The sequence below is a fragment of the Sitophilus oryzae genome, unplaced genomic scaffold (genome assembly GCF_002938485.1).
Source record: "Sitophilus oryzae breed Bouriz unplaced genomic scaffold, Soryzae_2.0 scaffold_1828_pilon_pilon, whole genome shotgun sequence".
NCBI lineage: Eukaryota > Metazoa > Arthropoda > Insecta > Coleoptera > Curculionidae > Sitophilus > Sitophilus oryzae.
Window position 1 is genome coordinate 299,766 of NW_022146533.1, and position 21,801 is coordinate 321,566.

The 21,801-nt window shown below is 34.7% G+C and overlaps 1 long non-coding RNA gene across 1 annotated transcript; it reads left to right on the plus strand.

Annotated features, from left to right (window-relative positions):
- The first annotated feature begins 9,020 nt into the window (after positions 1-9,020).
- LOC115883205 lies at positions 9,021-10,480 on the plus strand. Its single transcript, XR_004050353.1, has 2 exons — positions 9,021-9,843; positions 9,910-10,480. It is a non-coding gene; the product is annotated as an uncharacterized LOC115883205 (long non-coding RNA).
- The last annotated feature ends 11,321 nt before the right edge of the window (positions 10,481-21,801 follow it).

Genomic DNA, 21,801 nt, shown 5'->3' on the forward strand with positions numbered 1-21,801 from the left:
TGCCATTTCAAAACAGACATCATGTATAGATCAGTCGCTGTTATTCTTTCGAAACAAAGTTGGAGCTGGAGTTTATAAAAGTTTAAGGCTACCTGGCCGAGAAAATCCCCCACTGAACCGTTTATTCTTGTAGCAAGTCAGGTGGCTCTTCTCGGGTGAATACTTGTCGGGTGATTTATATCCCAAAAAATTTAAGGTGCCTGCATAGGTAATAAATAGAGGAAGGATGGAAAATTGCTTTCTAAATGAGAACGTATTTCAAGACGCCGAGCGAAGGCAAATAACGGAATAAAAATGTAATTTTTAAGGACACAAGTGCAGATAACTTTGTCGTACATTACGCTGGGTTTATTGCTCTATAAACGTCGATTCTCACTATAGATTTCGGTATACGCTACTTTCCTTGAACTACAGCACAATTCTAGAGTATTCTAAAAAAAAATTGTAATGTTGTGAAAAAAATTCTGTGTGCACTTTGTCCACAAAGTGCATAGGAGGTTGACAATGATTCAGTATTTAAACTAAAAGAGTAACTACTAAAAGAGTTTCGGACTTCCATTGCATTTATTTATTTTGCTTACACAACGTTTCGGTCAGAAGTATCACTGACCGTTATCAAATAATGTGAACTAGGGAATGCAATCCCGCACCAAAATATCACTCCCGCAAACCCGCGGGATTAAAGCAACCAATCCCGCGGATCCGCAAAATTGCGGGACTGTAAACAATACGTCATAATATATGTCATACATTGGGTACCAAATGGTACAAAAGGCATTGTACATTTTGCATAGATCCACAATATATTGATATAGCGTGTATCTTAAACTAGCTGTACAGAAATTTGGACACCGATGTATACAGAGTGTTCAAAAAATATTTAGTATTTTCCTTAAAACAAAAAAAAAATAAAAAACCGATCAAATTGTTTTTTCTAATTTCAATACAGATTCGTCGTACTTGGTAAAAATTTCGATTTTTTAAAAATTGTAAATTTGCCCTAAAAAGATTCTTGATCAAATTATCACACTCTTATAAAATACCCTGTATACAAGAATTCGCTAAATATACTTTCGAGAACCACATCAGCATCTTAATCACAGTAGATTCATCTAAAATCTGGTCCAAACCGCATCCCAATAATTATGTCCGCCAATTTATTTGACCAAACCAAACCAAACCAAACCAAACAACTAGCCTGTTTGTTTATGATGGCCAAGCTATAAAGGGAATCCCCCGGGTTCCGAGCGTCGACGCATCGGCCCGGAACGAAGCGGTTTGATCTTAATCGAGATCTATTCGGTTACCCAGTAGTAATGTGTCGATCCCGCGGATCCCGCACGGTAAATCCCGCAACTTTGATCCCGCGGAATCTCAGAGGGATCCCGCATTTGCGGGATCCAGCATTTGCGGGATTGCATTCCTAATGTGAACTAAAGTAAATCCTAAAACAATTGAACTTTTATATTAGAGCCGAGCATTCACCCGTGAATTTGTTGGATGAAGTCAAGCATGAGGTTTTCATCATGGCACCCATGGCACACTCCCATAGAACACTTGTATTAGAGCGTTTGTGCCAGAGTGGTTGCCATATTGTTAACATTTTTTTATTGTTAGAAATGAATACAGCCTCTTTAAATTTGCGCTTTTTCCAATAGTGTTCTTTGTAGACAACCCATTTTATTTCCGACCATTTTATGTTGTGGCGTTTGAACCACACATGATCTGCAATGCCCGACTTCATTGTTTCATCCCTTTGCGTATGTTTTTTATATTCGTCAAGTCGTACATCTAGAGGACGTTTTGTCTCTCCAATATACGAATCCCCGCACTCGCAAGGTACCTGGTAGATGCACTCTTTTTCTTGGTTTGATGATTCAGATTTTGTTTTTGTTAGAACACTTCTTAGAGTAGTCCCAGACTTGAAAATAGTTTTAATTTTATATTGCTTAGCTATTTGCCTGATCTTCTCCGATGTTCCTTTCACATATAGAATCGTCAAGAGAGAGAGAGAGAGAGAGAGAGCATCCTCCTCGAGACCTGCAATTGGATATAATCTTGTCTAGGGATTTTGCAGAGTAACCATTCTGAAGCAAATCAGTTTTAATATTATTTAGTTCAGAATTCAGAGATTCTTGGTCACTGCATATACTGATTGCTCTATGACATAATGTTTTAATTATACCCTTTTTGGTTGCTTCAGAATGGTTCGACTGAGAATTTAAATAATGTCCTGTATATGTTGGTTTTCTAAATACAGAAGTGCTAATGGAACCATCGCCTCTACTTACAAGAACATCCTGAAACGACAGACAGAAGTTTTTCTCTTTCTCAATCGTGAATCTGATTGAGTTATTTCGTGAATTAAGATGATTAAGAAAGGAATCCAACTGTCTATCGGTTCCATTCTAGATTATAAAGGTATCATCAACATATCGAAGCCAGACTTTGGGTTTGACGACCGCGGTACTAATGGCATCGGTCTCGAACCATTCCATATATATATTTGCTATCACTGGAGAGAGAGGGGAACCCATAGATAAACCATCATTTTGAGCATAAAACTTTTCTTTAACTTGAAAATAAGAATTATGCAGACAGCACCTCAAGAGCTCCATCAATCCCCCAAGAGGCAGCGAAGTCCTTTCGGAAAACGTTACGTCATCCTTTAATCTAGCCTCGACGATGTCTAACGATTCCTCTAACGGGACGTTGGTGTATAAATTCTCTACGCCAAAACTGACAAATTTGTCTGAAGGACCTAATTCTACTTTCTTAAGTACATCTACAAATTGTTTAGAGTTCTTAACAAATGAAGATGTTTTTCCTACTAATGGTTGGACAATTTGAAGGAGAAATCTACTTAAATTGCTAGTTGCTGAATCTCTTGAACTAGTGATAGGTCTCAGTGGCACACCATCTTTGTGAATTTTTGGTAACCCATAAAGATGTGGTGGTTTACTGTGATGTGGTGTAAGCCATGTTCTTAAGTTATCTTAAGGTATTCTTAGGGTATGAAATTCTTATATTTGTATAAAGCTCGGTAGAGCGTGTCAATTGGTGCGCCAGCCTGAGGAGGATGCTCTCTCTCTCTCTCTCTCTCTTGACGATTCCATATGTGAAAGGAACATCGGAGAAGATCAGAGGAGAAACGTTGTGTAAGCAAAAAATAAATAAAGACAATGGAAGTCCGAAACTCTTTTAGTTTTAAAGTAGTAGTAGTTTCAAATGTTGAAAAATTAATAAACTAAAAATTAATAAATAATTTGATTCACTTTCATAAACTTTGTATTAAAATGTCAATATTTTTGATAAACACGTGAACTGCTCACAAATACACGTCGCGTCACTACGTATTTCTAAGCTGTAGGCTGTCCTTACCACTTTTAGTCCCGCGCTTGTGTGCCGCGGCCAACTTGCTAGCTTGTGTGTCACGTCTTTGAATTTTTACTCCCAGCGCCGCGTAAAGAAGTTTCATTTTAAGTTACATTTTCTATCTTGTAGATCTCTCTTCCATTGGCAAGCCTCACACAATTTTGTCAAGTATAGGTCCATGAAATTAACTTATTTGGTATCATGTGTTACGGCCTTGAATTTTTACTCCCAGCGCGCGTAAAGAAGTTTCACTTCAAAAGTACATTTTCTAAAGGCAACGGCCCAGCTACGTCAAAACACCGGTTTCCATTAGAACACCGAAGTTAAGCGATACTAGTGGATGGACGGTTGACAGGTTCGAAACTCTGTATGGTGCTGTTGGCCAAAAAAAGGCTAAAGTATAAATCTATTGACACACACTGCTCATTCACGCCGGTTCGGGGCCGGATGAGATCGGATATCTCGTGAGTAAGAGTCGATTTAGACACTTGCTCAGATCTTCTAGACGCGGCTGTTCTATTGTCCGTCGTAATTGTACGAAATCAGATATTCAGCGGTTGCATTGTATCTAAGTCGAGAGCATGGAATCTTGTTTAGCCGGCTAGAACGATAATTACAGAAAGAAAAATCTAAAACTGTCCGCTAACCTGGATCCTGTTTTCAATGAGATGCGCTGCGTCATCGTTGTTCTCTTATACGTGTGTACTACAATCAATTGCCTTTCATACTTTTATTGTTTGCAACCTAAACTTAAAATTTATACACATTTTAACATTGGAAATGTTTATGTTCGTATATGGGGCCCAATTTCGATTTTTCTTTCAAGGTCGTCAGCAACGGTGTCGCACAGTCGACCAAATTAAAGCATCAAAACTTTGTCGCGTGATGCCTAATTTAGACGAAACTCTCGGCGATATACGAGATTTAATTTTGTTACTCCCGACGATATTACTTGACGACTATGCTACGGGGGGCGATTATAAAATTGAATAGATTGATATTGATATTTGCAAAGGTTACAAAACAGTACTATTTTCGTAATTTTTGATTTGGGTTTTGACAATTATTTATGCTGTTTGTAATGAAACGATATTTTGATTTAGGTATTGATATATTTCAGAAAGGATTTAAGGATTAAAAGATATAATATATTTACTTAATTTCAAGGTATCTGCATGAAAAATCAAGGCTATTACAGATAATTTATGGTAGACCGGATAAATCTTGCCTTCCCGAACATATTGTTGATAAAGAACATTGTATAGATCTTAATAAGTCTCAAATTACAGGCAATTAGATGCATATGAAAGCATCAGAATTAATAAATGTAAAGATAGCATGAACAGAGTCAACGGTCCAATTCCTTCAAGTTCTTTGTTCCTACTACTCTAGTGGCGCAAATCTAACTGTTACGCTCAGTGGGCTCTGACTCGGTTGGCTAGATTTTGCCACGCCCACTCGGTGCCTACGGAGCGAGTATATAAACGCTCAACTTGTAGATTGTACTTTAGTTTATAATCATCTGCTGATGATGCTAACATGGTTAGCGAAACGCGCGTTCAGTGTAAAAGTAAAAGTGTTTTGGTGTATTGTGGTGATTTAGTGTAATTTTATTTTGCTGTGTAACACCAAAGGTTCCAACCCTCAACTGTAATCTTCTTACTGTTAACTTTAAGAAAACTTTCTTCTTGCCATTTGCCTGCTATTCAGATACTTTTTCAAAATTCAATTTACAACAAATTTAAGTATCTTGGAGTAATATTTGATAACCACATGAAATGGAATTATCATATTCAGTTTGTAACTAAAAAATTAAGATCACTTATTGTAATATTTAAGTTTTTAAAAAGTATAATTCCTATAGAATTACTAAGAAACGTGTATTTTGCTTTAGTTCAGAGCCATTTACAATATGGTGTTGTGGCACATACTGCACTTTACCGTCCATCGTGCAAGAAAAATGCGGATAGTTCATTCATTTGTCTTTGAATGTTGTTGGCATCCGGAATAAAGAGGTAAAAATGTCAAAATTGTCTGGTTGATAAGAGACTCCGATCTATTGGAGTGTCCGATTTAGCGCAGGTGTCCGAATTAGTGAAGTTCTACTGTGTATCTATTGTGCCCCCCTTTCTTGAGTTATAACTTGTACAGTCCCAGGGATTTGACAAACGCCAGTATCTGAGACGGTTTTACAGAGGTTAGTTCTCCATCTTCGATATACAAAGTTTATAGCACTCAGTTATGGGGTGTTCTGGCGTTTTCCCATTTTGCCACAGAGTCTACATTTGCCGTTGTTTTTTAGCTTCAATCTACTGAGATATTCAGCGAGGAGACAGCGTCCGGTTAAAACCCCCGTGACAATCCGAAGATTGCTCTTTCTTAAATCAAAGAAAATCTTTGATTTTTCTCGTAAGTTCTGAGACGTGGGCTTTACTGGTTTTCATTAAAAATTCGGATATTCCTGAAAGTGCTTTTTTAAGTCTCGCCAAATAGGGAAACAAATTGCAGGAAATTTAAGATAGTGGCAAGAGTGATGAGCCAACAGGACGACGCAATCATCAGTCTTGTTCAAGCGGCGGTAGTCTACACCCCAAGGCCTCTATTATGTGAAAAATTTACGGAAATTGCCTTATTTTAGAGGAAAATTAGAAAAACGACTCCGCTCACTCTGATTTTATACGAGGGTTGTCTCTTAAATAATTGTAAATATAGTCACAATTAAATAATTGTAAATATAGTATTTCAGTCACAGAAAAGCTCATGAAAGAAAACGCCTTGTGACCATCTTTTGATGCGTATCGAATACTCGTCAGCGAGTAATGGCAGTATATATGTATATGTCTATACTCAACAATTAAATTATGCATCTGATTCTCCTAAATATACACAAATACAGGGCGTTCTATTTAAATTAAACAAGTTATTGCCGTTTAAAGCTAGCAATTATTTAAAATAAAATTTTAGACACTCTGTATGAGGTAGTATTATTTTTATTATTGCAACACAATAACTGGTCAATAAATAAACTTCAGTAAATATTTAGTATTAAAAACTTTGATACTCTTGGAGAAATAAAGCCTTAAAATTTTTACTGCAATTTCACAAAATTGAAAATATTTCAAAAAACGGCAAGGTTTAAGTATAATAAACCTTAATCAAATTTGCCTTTTATTTTAATGGTGGAAACTAAAAAATGTAATAATATACAGGGTGTTCCATTCAAAAAATACAACTTTGATATTTTTTATTTATTTGGGACACTCTGTATCTTGTAAAACTACTTTTTTAAATTGTAGCTCTAATAGTCCTTCAACGAACCAAAAACTTACAATTTGTAAAAATCTAATCATGTAGCTACAATACTCCGTGTCGTATGTGGTGAACAATTCTGTATAGTATATATTATTATAGTATATTGTCAATCACGTCGCAAAAATTTATACTTTTGTGACGTTTGAAAAAAAATTATATAGGCCAAAAGGTATTATAGTTTGAAGAATATTTTTCCATTTCAATCATATTAAGTAAACGACTTTTCCCTAACGAAATTAAACGTCATTTTCCATACAAAATCGATATAGAATAAATTTAAATTTCCCTATTATGGCGGTTCGATTCGCACACAATGTATAATCAAACTATCAACATTAATCATTTTGATAAATAAATAGCTTATATAAGCGATACCCAATCGGCAGTTACCCAGTTAATCGAGAAAAAGTTCCAACTGGCAATCTTTCACAAAAATGAGGCAATTTCCTTCTATTTTTCATATATAATAGAAGGAAGACTAAATAAAAAAGACTGATGACTTTGTCGTCTCGTCGGCACATTACTTTTGACACTATACCAAATTTACTGTCATTTGTTCTCCTATATTTTAAGAAAATCAGTGTAATAAAATACATTTTTAGTTTTCCCTAACTCTGTAAACAAATATGAGGTAATGAACTTTGTTCTATGTATAGTTGATTTGCTCAGTACTTGGCATGCGATATAAAATATAATATTTGTTCATGTCTATTTTTGTTTTTGGTGTATAACAAAAGTGAAATTTCGTAAAAGTAACATTTTGGCAAGCTACATTTTCAGAATACATATCGTAAATCGATTTAATCTTTTATTGCATTCAGATATCCATTAAAATGTACACAACTTTAATTTACTGACAATAACTGTATTTTTAACAGCCTAATTTATTGGCAATAACTGGCAAACCTCAAATTCGTTTCACAGAAAAAAAATACATGGGATTGAAGAAAATTCTTGTGTTTATTTTGTGGTTTACATAATTATGATGTTATTCAAGCATATAAAATTGTTTTACCAGTGAAGTTTTTATCACAAAGACTCCAGTATTGGTTTTTTTGTATACAGAAAACCCACACATACAGGACAATATTTAAGTTTTCAGTCAAACCATTCTGAAGCAACTAAGAAAGGACTAGTTAAAACTTTATGTCATCGAGCAGTGGCGGAGCTTGGGTGCAGGAGGTCCCTAAGGAAAAAAAACTTGAACCCCTTAAGAATAAAGGAAACGGCATTAAAAAAACACTCGTTTTATTAAATAATAAAAAAACAAAATATTCTCATAAAAACAAAATATTAAATCAAAATAACAAAATCCAAGACAACAAAATAAAAAAATATAAAACTCTTAACTCAAGAACTTCTTGCTTTAGTACAACAAATTGGTCTACGAGATCGCGAATGTCCATATTTGATGCTGTGTTTCGTTCAATAGTTAAAACTGAGAGATCGTGTAGTCGATGTTGACTTGTGGAATTTCTTAAATAATTCTTTAAGATCTTCAGTTTACTAAATGATCACTCAGCAGTGGCAACTGTTACAGGTAGTGTCAAAAATAAAAGTAATATCATAATATAATAAAATACACACACCGGAAAAATCTAGGGATATCATTTTATTAAAGTTAAAAATAAATGTTTTGAATAAACAACCACATATTGTAGGCCGATTCTTTCTACTTCGATTGAAACGAAGTAGTCACACTAGTTATTTCTAAATTTGGGATATTTGCAGAAGTCTTTGTGCATTTTTTGTCAAATGTATAAAAAGCACCTAGCATCAATTGTTCGAATTTAACCTGTACTGGCTATGTTTTTATGATAACTGGCCAGATTTCATTCAAATAATTCTGTTTAGTATTAAACGACATTATGGAGCGTAGACATCTTAACAGAGACGAAATGCTAAGGGCCATGGGTATGCTCGAAGCTGGAATGCGCCAAATCGACGTAGCTAGAGCATTAAATACAACGCAAAGTGTAATATCGCGATTAAGTTGTTACGGTTATATATTTCAAAGGGGAATTAATTTTCTTATATTTATTTTAATTAATATATCTTGACAAAATGGTGAATGTGGTGATTTATTATTTTGTTTATAACCTTGAAGATGGCACGTTAATAAAATATAACAATACATTTCTTAATACATATTAATTATTTATTTATTTTCTATTTACAAGTAAAGTAAATGTGCATTAACTTTAATCATAATTTAACTTCATATTGTTGTATTTTTAGCCAAATGTAATATTTTGTAAATAATATCTTTGACTCGATCTTGAGGTATTATTCTTCAGGTTATGGAAGGGTAAATGCATCGTGTAAAGACTTCTTATTTATCTAAAATAACGTTAATTAAAGTAATATTAATAATAACCACTTTATATACTTACTTTTGGTATTTGTTTACTTCTGTTCAAGTGGAAATATTCATTGCATTTTGTTAGTTGTTTGGTTGCTACAAAGGGAAACCATATTATATTAATTATATTATACGAAACGATGTACATACCTTTTTAATAACAATAATACCTTCAATAATTATTATTAATAAATAATCTGATTGTGATTTTTGTTTAGATTAATTAATTTGTGGTTAGGGCAGAAACGTCAAATCATCAACGGGTCTAACGGTGTTGCCAGCTTCTTGAAGTTTTCTTAAATCATATTTCACCTCATTCATATTTAGTCTCTAAATAATTAATTTTAGCATTTAACTTATTTTAATACTTTTATTTATTAATGATCTTAAACTCTTATCAATTGTATCTAGTTGTAATTGCATTTAACTTATTATTATTGTTTGATTTATTATTAAGTTTCTTTTATTATCGGATTACTCCTGGCAACATTGGTACTTAACTGGTTGCGGATGTACCTAGGGATTTTATAGCTAAATTTATATCAGGAAGGGGTATCGATATTAAAATTCCAAGCGCCCACCTGTCTGGTGATTTCCTTTCTTTTCTTTTCGGCACGCTGGCAGTGAAGTCACGTTTTGAGTTGGAAAAATCCTTTCATTTGATTTTGGGAAAGGTTAATAATTCTCTACGTTTAATTGATATTATGTATATCATACAGCTACGGCTGGATTGAGACGAAACTAATAGCGTTGCATCTTTTGTATTATTTCCAAGGAAATCGCCCACAGTTTGGGTAAGTTAATTTTGGTTTATTAATTATCACGTGGGACAAATTTTTATTGGGTTAATTTTAAATTAGGCACCTTGGTTTGGTTTTTCTTTTTTTACGCACCAACTTGATTCCACGAGGGTTTTCACGACTGGCTAGCGAGGTTCCTGTTCAAACCTTAGACGTTCCAAACCAACAGATAATCTAAGGGGAAGCCACGTGGTTGGGCCTTCTGGTTGTGCAGCAGATCCTGGCGTAGGGGATTTTTTGGGACCCTTACGAATAAAAGCTAAGTACCAAACTCTTTATTAGCTCCCTCTCGTTCCTGCGTACTTAATAAATATTGTACCTATTTTTTTTTGTTGCTTCTGATTAGTTTTAGTAAAGACCATATATTTAGTAATTTAAGTATCATTTATATCGTGGGTACCCCGTTTTTCATATATATTAAATTTTAGTAGACTAGGTAATTTTGTAGTCTAGGTTACACTAACTGGTCATCTAACGGGTAACCAGTATTACCAATTATTGCAAATATTTAATTTATAATATAGTCATTTTGATTTCTCTATATTATTGTAATAATTATTTAAACCATTTTAAATTGTATTGTTTCAAATGATGAGCTACCCTACATCTGAATAAACGTCTGTCTTGTTAATCTGTGTTTTATTGTGTAATTACATTGAACTAAAATTTGGTGTTTTATATAGGTACAATTTTGAACCCACCTCCCAAACGGGAAGGTAGCAAAGTGCAGCTCTACCATGAAAGTGGTGATGTTGCTGAAAGGCACACAGGGCGACATCGCATTACTACCCCTCAGCAAGATCATTTTTTACAATTAAATGCTCGACGCCGACCGACTCTTACAGCACCAGAGCTTAGTTTAATTCTCCAGGAAACACATAATGTAACCGTTAGTCCTGACACTGTTCGCAATAGATTAAGAGAGGTTAACTTAAGAAGCAGACGCCCCTGGAGAGCTCAACCCTTAACGAGAGAAATCGAGAGGTACGATATTTGTGGGCTCAAGATCATGTTCAGTGATCGAATGAACAATGGGCAAATGTTCTTTTCACGGATGAGTCACGCTTTGGAATTCATCCAGATTCGAGAAGGCTTAGGGTATGGAGAGAACCGGGAAATCTTATTCGGTTGGATCATGTTCAGGAAGTGCACCCTTATCAAGGTGGAACAGTTATGGTCTGGGGAGGAGTTCAGTTAGGCCGAAAAACCGATCTTGTTTTTCTTGAAAGGTTTCTAACAGGAATCACATATCGTGATTTAATTCTTGAGCCTGTCGTGTTACCATATGCCATTGATTTTGGGAGAAACTTCATTCTCATGCATGACAATGCACGGCCTCATACAGCCAGAGTGGTAAGTGAGTTTATCAATGCTCATCAATTAATCTTACCCTGGCCGGCACAATCTCCTGACCTCAACCCCATCGAGCACGTATGGGACGCGGTCCAAAGAAGAAATTTGAGAATGGGTATGCCCCGTGAAACTCGTAGGGATCTGGTTCGGGCCGTGAATGCAGCGTGGCAGGCTTTACCTCAAGAAGAGATCGACAACCTGATCAGGAGCATGGAGAGACGATGTAGGGCTGTAATGAACAGTAGAGGAGGCTATACCCTTTATTAAGTAAAAATGGCAATCTTTTTTTTTTAATTCACAGTTTAGAATTAAAAAAAATGTGTGTATTTTTTGAGTTCATTAAAAATCAAGGTAAATTTGAAAAATTCGGTAAATTTCGCATTTTTATTTCCAATACGTCCTGTAAACTATTTGTTTATTTTAATTTTATTATATCCGAAATGCAAATAATAAAATTACTGACGATGGCTGGATAAAATTGTAATATCCCTAGACTTTTCCGGTGTGTGTAATAGCTCCCGTATATAGCGTTTAACGCCTTGGGAGTAACAAGGTACATCAGTAGAGGGAGATGGCCGATTCACCATCAGGAGCCGGAGCAGGAGCAGGAGCAAGGAGCAAATCAGCTAAGAACATGTAAAATAGGCTAATAAACAAGAATAAACAGGAAACAACAGCTTTAAAACAGAAATAAACGGATTTGAACAAAAAATGAACAGGTCTGTTGTTTTAAGCTAAAAAGCGGTTCAAAGCAGTTCAAAAGCGGTTGTTTCCTGTTTAAACCTGTTTATTCTTGTTTATTAACCTATTTTACATGTTCTTAACTGATTTACGCCTCGAACGCCTCCTCCTCATCCGGGCGGCTGAGGGTGAATCGGCCATCTCCCTCTACTCACAAAACGTATAAAAAAGGGTAAAACTGTGAAGTCAGGTATTGCGGACCATGTTTGGTCAAAACAGCATAATATGAAGTTGTCAAAAGCTCGGGTTACCTCATTGTAAAATTTAAAGAAGCCGTTTTTATTGCAAATGATAGCAAGATTTTAGTAATCCTACGGAAATATCTACGATATGGCAACAACTGATAAATCGGACCAATGCTGGCTGTAGTATTATAAAAGCTTAGTAGTTTTAGGAATTAGATCAGCTTACACTTGATAACGGTCATTGATCCTTATGACCGAAACGTCGCGTTAATCAAAAAATAAATAAAGACAATGGAAATACTTTTAGTAATTGAAATATATTTAAACAAAGAGTAAGACTCAAAAGGATACGATGGAAATAAAGCTAAAATATTGACATTATATTTTAAGGACCCCATTTTCAATAAATTTTCTTCCCAGATAAAACGTTTAACTTGCACGTAAATTAAGCCAGGCTTTATTAACTTCTTGATTTATCTTTTGCTCCAGTAACCAGACTGGAAAATGGCTATTACAAAAACGGTGGTTTAATAGTCGCAGTTAATTTTTTAACACCGTTTTTTGAAGCTTGTTAGACGACTTAAATATATTATTTTCTTAGCGCCTTAATAAATTCCTAGCCTCTTCGTTTATATTACGTATTACATTATTTAAATTGAATTACTATCTTCATATTCTCGTGTTGTTTTTTTTAATATTAACAGTGATCCATCCATTGATTCTTTTGCAAATGCCAATAGATAATAATATTTTTCCAGGACAGAATTTTTTATGACAATTCTGTACATTCATACAGATTCGTTGTATTTCAAAAGTTTGTAGGATAAGAGTAGGTATTGGTTTGAAAATATGACAATATCCTCCAATGAAAATGCGAGTTACTAACTCTAATAATTCTAATATTATTTAGAAGCATACCGGGTGTTGATCGTCGGACGGGACATAGGAAATCCCATGTAAATTTTAATGGGGTCAATTATTGGCTTCCCTAATTATTTTAGAGAATAATTCTATTTAGATTTACTGAAGAGCACTAAAACCCACATTCAAAAGAATAAACTTTAGATATTTTTGATTAGCCCGCGTACGAGTTATCGCCGATTTCTTTTTAAATATTTCTCCTTTCTTATGGCCCTGTATTTACTTATAAGCACCAGTCAAATGAAGTTGTCATTTCGGAAATTTACCTATTTAGTGTTTTATTATTATTGAAAACTCATTCCTGCATCGGAAATCTTATTTATAATTACAAATTAATATGAATTAAAGTAAAATAAAGTAATCAATTACAAAGGTTAAGTATAGTATTATTACAATATTCAATTACTTATTAATTTAGGTACTATTAAATTGTTAGAACTTTAGGATTTAAGAAGATGTTCAAATATTCCTCCATCGACTGCTAGACAATAACCCAGGCGATCATAAAGTTCTCTTCTTACATTCGCTAGTTGGTAAACTGAAATTCTATTGCATTCGGCAGAAATAGCATTTTTTAACTCGTCTAGATTTGGGTATTTTTTATCCTTGTATATGCTGTTTTTTAATGGCCCCAGAGAAAGAAATCATTTGGCGAAATACCAGGAGACTTTGCTGGCCAATTTACTGTATGATTTAGGCCAATCACGTTTCCGTTAAAACAGGTAAAATATGATTTTCGAGTAGTTCCAAATAATATTCTGCATTTAAATTTCGCGTAAGAAATAATGGCCCGATAATATTGTGTCCGAATATCCCTGCCTAAACATTTACTTTCTGTGGATATTGCGTCCTTGTTTCGACAAACCTGTGCTGTTTTTTTTGTTCCAATATCGATAATTTTGAACATTGGGTTCATTATTTAAGGTAAACGTGCATTCGTCAGTGAAACATATGTTTTTTAAAAAAAAATCCCTATCCGTGTTTGCTTTTTCCATCATATCAAAACAAAACGCCTGCCGCCGTATTTCGTCCCTATCTCGTAGCTCTTGGTGCTTTTCATATTTGAAGGAATAGTATTTATGTCGTTTCAAAATTCAAAACGCTGTAATGTGATCTATTTCTATTTCATCCTCAAGTTTCCTTTTGCTGATCTTTTTATCGTTCTCTTCCACGCACAATAAAACTTCCAAGTCGGTATCATTTCTTGCATCTTCTCTTTGTTCCTGCCTTGCTTCACATCTGCAGTTATTTATTAGGGTACCTTTGGTCTCAAATCTCTTGATATTCCTTGCGATTTTAGATTTTCCAGGTATCGGTCTATTCGGATACAGAGCAGCAAACATGTCCGACCCCTTTTGATAACTATTTCCTTGATAATACAATTTAATCATCAATACTTTTTCTTCGGTAGTGTAATTCATGGTAAATATTTTCGATGTAGGTATGAGTTTCTAATAATAATTATAAAGCACTAAATAGATAAATTTCTGAAATGACAACTTCATTTGACAGTTATCTTTTACCTTGACTGGTGCTCATAAGTAAATACAGGGCCATAAGAAAGGAGAAATATTTAAAAAGAAATCGGCGATAACTCGTAAACGGGCTAATCACAAATATCTAAAGTTATTCTTTTGAATGTCGGTTTTAGTGCTCTTCAATAAACCTAAATAGAATTATTCTCTAAAATAATTAGGGAAGATTAAAATTTACACGGGATTTTCTATGTCCCGCTCGACGATGCAACACCCGGTATACATACCTATCTATGAAAATATGCATGAATATTTACTTCCTCGCACACAACAAGAGGATATTGGTACACGGGTACACTATCAATTTTATTATAGTGATTTTCTTAGCCGCGTATGGCACAGATCGTTACCCAGAGCAAGCTAAATTGTTTTACAAAGGGGTAAATCTACCCCGAATGAGGTAGCTGTGGCATCACTGCCGTTCTCACTTTTCCTGACGCTGGGTCGAGTGTCACGGCCTTGAATTTTTACTTACGCGCGTAAAGAAGTTTCATTTGAAAAAAAATATATAAAAAATAAATTTAATAATTTCCTTCATTGAACTGAGACTGTTTGACTAAACGGAACACTGTTTCATGTGAATAGACCTCTAAACTGCCATTAGAATTCATAAAAATAAAATAAAATTGCATAATAAAGACAATAATGTGCGGTCGTAATAATTATCTCAATGTTATTTTGAAGTTGGCAATGTGACAAGATCAACAAACTTGCTGTGTTTTGGCCAGATACAATGTAATTGAAGTTATGTTAAGGAAAAAAGCCAGGAGACCACATGAAAGACTACATGAACGACAGGTTTATAAACATTGGCAGAATCGAGTAATCGTAAATAAACACATAATACGTCTGGCGGATGTTGTCGAAAATGGTCCTAAATGTCACGGCGACATGTACTTTATTAATAACAATAACCATACTCGGTTTTACAATTCAGGGAAGATTTCGACCGACTTTTTTACTCAATATATATCGATATTCATCAATAATTTCACACCAAACCAAAATAATTAATGTCAATACATTAATGTAAAAACTGCTTTATGTAAAAAATATCTTCTTTTTAAATTTGAGACAGTTTTCATCCGATACTTATAAATTACGTGTGCTAAAATATAATTTTCTTATAACAGCGCTTTCAGATGGAGCGGACCGTCCGCGCGTATGTTTTTTCAAGATAGCTCGTCCGGACGGAGCATACGCGACCTATGTGAAATTGTTCATTTAAACTCATGGAACTGGCGGACGGTCCGCGCGGCGCTCCGCTCCATCTGAAAACGCTGTAATATTTATGTTTAAATATTAATAACAGACTTTTTTTAGCAAAATAAAAACACTAAATCACCACAATACACCAAAACACTTTTACTTTTACACTGGACGCGCGTTTCGCTAACCATGTTAGCATCATCAGCAGATGATTATAAACTAAAGTACAATCTCCAAGTTGAGCGTTTATATACTCGCTCAGTGGGCACCGAGTGGGCGTGGCAAAATCTAGCCAAACCGAGTCAGAGCCAACTGAGCGTAACAGTTAAATTTCCGCCACTAGAGTAGTAGGAACAAAGAACTTGAAGGAATTGGACCGTTGACTCTGTTCATACTATCTTTACATTTATTAATTCTGATGCTTTCATATGCATCTAATTGCTTGTAATTTGAGACTTGTTTAATTAATTTTAAATTATTAAGATCTATACAATGTTCTTTATCAACAATATGTTCGGCAACGCAAGATTTATCCGGTCTACCATATCTTATCTGAGCTAAATGTTCTTTAATCTAGTTAATATTGATTTTCTAGTTTGCCCAACATATTTCTGATTACAATCTTTACAAGAAATTTCATAAATACCCGACCTTTCCAGTGGAGGTGTTTTATCCTTTGGATTACCTAATAATTGTTGTAATTTATTATTAGCACTATACACAAGTTTATAATTTACATTCTTCAAAATTCCTTTTAGACCACGGGATAACTCTCTATCAAACGGCATCGAAAAATATTTAGACGTGTCTTTCTCCACTTGAAAAGTCGAATTTTCAGAAATCATTAACCTATACCTACGTTTTCTAATTAATTTATCAACTAGTGAAGGAGAATATCCATTACACTCAGCTACATTCCTAATGTAATCTCTTTCTATTTCATATCTTTCTTTGGAAAGTGGGAAACTAAGTTATCTATGAACTAGGAAATTTAAACTAGCCATTTTATGTTCAACACTATGATGTGATTCATTAGGAATATATCTGCGTGTGGTCGTATTTTTCCTATAGATATTAAATTCCAGGCAATTATTAATATTTCTAATAACTCATACATCTAGAAATGGTAATCTGTCGTTGTTCTCAATTTCATGCGTAAATTTAATGGAAGGAAAACGATTATTTAACTTAGAAATAAAATTATCTATGGTGTCTGAATGTGTGTCAAAAACAGCAAAAATATCATCCACATACCTAAACCATACTCTTGGAAAATACTCAAACCGATTCTTAGCCTCCACTTCAAACCTGCTCATGAATAAATTAGCCAAAAATGGAGACAATGGATTACCCATTGCTGTACCTTCCCGCTGTTCAAAAAAGTTGTTATTAAATTGAAAACAATTTTGTTTCATACATAACGATGTAAGCTCAATATATTCACTCACAGTTTTGTGGTCGAGACCATTTGCATTCAGTAATTCCTTTAAGTAGCCTAAAAGCCGTTGCCCACTGAGCGTGTATATAAACGCTCAACTTGGAGATTGTACTTTAGTTTATAATCATCTGCTGATGATGCTAACATGGTTAGCGAAACGCGCGTCCAGTGTAAAAGTAAAAGTGTTTTGGTGTATTTTGGTGATTTAGTGTTTTTATTTTGCTGTGTAACACCAAAGGTTCCAACCCTCAACTGTAAGACTTTTTTTTAAATAAAAACTAAAAAAAATTTCTAAAAAAAATTTAAAAAAAAATTTTCGCGAAAAAACCTTATACAGGATGGTCCGAATTGTATTCCGGAAATTTCAGCAGCATATTCTGCAGATAAAAATAAGTAAAAAAGTTCGTATAAATGTATGTCCTAAAATGCTTGGTTTCGGAGATACAGGGTGTAGAAGTTTCATTTTTATTTCGATTTTTTCCAAATAATTTCTGAAGTAAAAATTTGGTATCTGGGAGTTTTGTGATATGAGGAATTTGATTTTGATGTCAAAATTACTTCTATTTGTAGGGGGCGCCACCTACATGTATTTTAACTGTTTTGAAGTGTAATAACTTTTCGACCGTACTTGTATAAAGCCACTGACTAAAAAAATATACATTTCCATGACTTTTTATGTAAAAACTGTCTCTTGGTAAAAATCGCTACGAGCAACCGTTCTCAAGATATTTAGAATGGAAATATTCAATAAATGTCATTATTGACAAAAAATAAGCATACGTTGAGTATAGTTATTTGAGTGAAATAATAAACTTTAATTTTTTTAAATTAATCATAAGTTAAAAAATAAAAATAAAATAAAACACTAAATCACCACAATACACCAAAACACTTTTACTTTTATACCGGACGCGCGTTTCGCTAACCATGTTAGCATCATCAGCAGATGATTATAAACTGAGTTACTACAGTTTATAATCTTCCAGTCCAGTGTAAAAGTAAACGTGTTTTGGTGTATTGTGGTGATTTAGTGTTTTATTTTGCTGTGTAACACCAAAGGTTCCAACCCTCAACTGAAATAATCATAAGTTTTTCTGCGAAAAAAATGATGACTACAGTTTCTTTTGAACTTTTGACAAAAAGAGATTTCAAATTTATGATTTCAGTATAATAACTATTTAGTCAACATGTTTAATGTATGTCAATGATGACAGGTATTGATAATTCCGATTCCAAATATCTCGAGAACCATTACTCGTAGCGATTTTTACCAAGAGACCTTTTTTATTTAAAAAAAAGTCGTAAATGTATATTTTTTTTACTCAGTAGTTTTATTCAGGTACCGACGAGAGAGAGAAAAGTTATTATTCTTCAAAACAGTTAAAACACATATAGGTGGAGCCACCTACAAATGGGAGTCATATTGACATCAAAATCCCCAAATTTCTCATGTCAAAAAACACCCATCCACCAATTTTCATCCAAATATTGACGTTACTTCAGAAATTATTTGGAAAAAATCGAAATAAAAATGAAACTTCTACACCCTGTATCTCCGAAACTAAAAGCATTTTAGGGCATACATTTATACGAACTTTTTTACTTAGTTTTATCTGCAGAATATGCTGCCGAAGTTTCCGGAATACAGTTTGGACCACCCTGTATAGGCGTGTTTCTGGGGTTGAACTATACTACCAGTTAAAATACTTGCACTTATTTCTGGGACACCCTGTATGTTGAGTAAAGACCCGCCTATACGCGTACTGTCACTATTCTCACTTCCATCAGCTGATGCCTGACGGTGTTCTATCATCGACGAGTCTGACTGTTTTTATTAATAAATAAGATTGTTTTCACTATTACTTTGCAAAATTTCAGCCGTCAGAAATCACTTTGAGTAATAACATTTTTTTAACAACGCGTTTGATATAGCGCTGAGGCTTTGTGTCCCCATATTCCTCTGTCTGACTGTTACATTTTTGTTTTACATTAAATTTGAATGTTATCTACAAATTTGTAGCCTTCAGAAAATAGTTTGAAGGTGTTAATTAAAAGGCTGTACTTAAACTGCCGTTAAACGGTAGCTTACTAAAATGCCGTTAATAGGTATGACGGCGTTGATGTGACGCACTTGACGGCTTAATGAAATATAGGAATTTTATAAGGACTAACCAACGCTATCCACCCCTCCAAATAACCAACTTAACCAACGCAACTAACCTCGACACTGATAAAAAATATAAAAAATAAATACAAATTAATAAAAATCAACCAACCCCACCAAATAACCAACTAACCAATGAATTAACACCCTCCAAATAACCACGCTAACCAACCCGCCAAATAACTAAACCAATCCAATCAAAAAGAGTGAAACCAGTGCAATAAGATAAAAATATAAAAAAGTCTTGGTCGGCGTGAGATTTGAACCACGGACCATCCGCTTACGAAGCGATAGCCTCAGCCACTGACCCACAGGTACTCTTGCAAAATGCTTAAGGTTAGCCATTACTTTCCGCCGACATGAACGACGTCACAATATCTATTAACGGCATTTTAGTAGGCTACCGTTTAACGGCTGTTTAAGTAAATCGTAATTAAAATTACACCTTTGCCCGCTTTTCAGCTCCAGGTGTACCGGAACTGGAACTGATGACTGTACCTTTGCTCTTCAACACTGAAATGCAATCGATTTTGAAGATATGAACCTTCAGAAAACTCTTGCATGTTAGGTTAGTAGGTTATCATTCGTGTCAAATTGTGTCCATTAACCATCAGCGTTCTGGAAAGTAATAAATATTTTGCATTTCGGATTGTACTGTTTTGTAAGTGTGTTTTGTGTTTTTTAAAATTAAGTGGAGGAAAAATCGAGGCTATAGTAAGTGTTGACCTAGAGCCACCAGTAAAGCTTGTATACCATCAAGTAAAACAATTCAGATCGAGTAAAACGGAGCGTATTTTCTTCTACATGCAAGGTCTTACTTGACACGTTTTGACTGAACGGATAAGAGTGACAGGTAAAATGTTATGTATAGGCGGGTCTTTAAAAGAGAAAATAAAAAACGATCAATGTGAGATAGAAAAAGAACTGGAAAAGTATGAGGTAAACGGTTTGCAGGACCCCGACAAAACATGAATAATGAGCTAGGGATACGTGTCATTTAATACGATATTATAAAGCTTTTCGTAGTAGGCGGATATTAGTTGATGGGCATCGATCATTTACATACACATGCGGGAGCAGACGTCGCGCGTCGTTTTGAGCTGTGGCAAAATTCATAACATCGTTTTATACAACTATTCTGTGGGTCATTTACCATATTTGACGCCGGGAGATTGTGATTTATACGATATTTATCGGCAGAGGGCGTAGGATTTAGAGGAAAAAGGATACTTTCGTCGGAAATGGAAAAACATATTTTTTCTTGTTCTGGAGATAAGTCGTTTGTGTTGAATTTGCGAGGATGAACCTTTATTGATCGTTAGTGTGGAAAGTTTCTTTTGAAGATGAAAAAATTAGGTAGAAAGTAAATGAGGCATTATGTTTTTCTTGGTTGAAAAATTCAATTACCTCGGATCCCTCATAACACTACTATTACTACTACACATTACTCGCTGACGAGTATTTGACACGCATCAGAAAATGGTTACGCAAGGCTTTTTCTTTCATGAGCTTTTCTGTGACTGAAAGCCCGATACGTGATGTTATCTCTCTTCCGCACGCCGGACATTTTAAAAATCTTATTACTTTATTGCCTCTTTACTTTTTGGTTGGCGTTGTTAACTGTGTTTACAATTCTTCTCCATTGCGTTCTATTCTGCGCTGATTCCTCCCACTGATTTTGCATGCTTATCCTCTTTAAGTTTTTGTGGAAAATATCCTTGTACCTTTCGAGTTGTCCAGCTGGTTTTCTCTTACCGTCTACAAGACCACCGTAAAAAATAGATTTTGTTAGGCGGTTTTCTTACGTCCTGCATGCGTGACCAGCCCATCTTAAGCGGGATATAATAATCATGACTTCATAACAAAAAAGGGAGGCTGTGACGAAGAAATCAAACGCTCACTAGCAAGAGGTCGTAACTCAACAATGAAACTGACTTGAATATATCGCAAAGGCTCAGTCAGCGCAATAAATTAAAATTATTAAACACGCTGCTTTTTCCTATCGCTACTTATGTATCTGAGACCTGCGGTGCGATTTTATAAGTTATCCAAAGAAATTTCTTGCTAGTGATTCACACTTACTCTTCACGAAAATATTTAGTCCATCATAAAAAATAAACAACACTTTGTTTCACTGCTATTATTGACAGTACTCTCTCTTCTCTTTTTCAGCCTGGTTGCATCCAGTGTTGGATATAGGCCTCTTCTAGGTTTTCCATGCTTCGCGATCTCTAGCCAATCTTATCCATTGTCTTCCCGCCACTGCCCTGACGTCATTGACCCATCTCTTTTTTGGTCGGCCCACACTTCTTGTTGTTCCCCTAGGTCTCCATAGGATTACTTTTTGGGGCCATCGGTCTGGATCCTGTCTTGCCACATGTCCTATCCATTGCCACTTCAGACTTG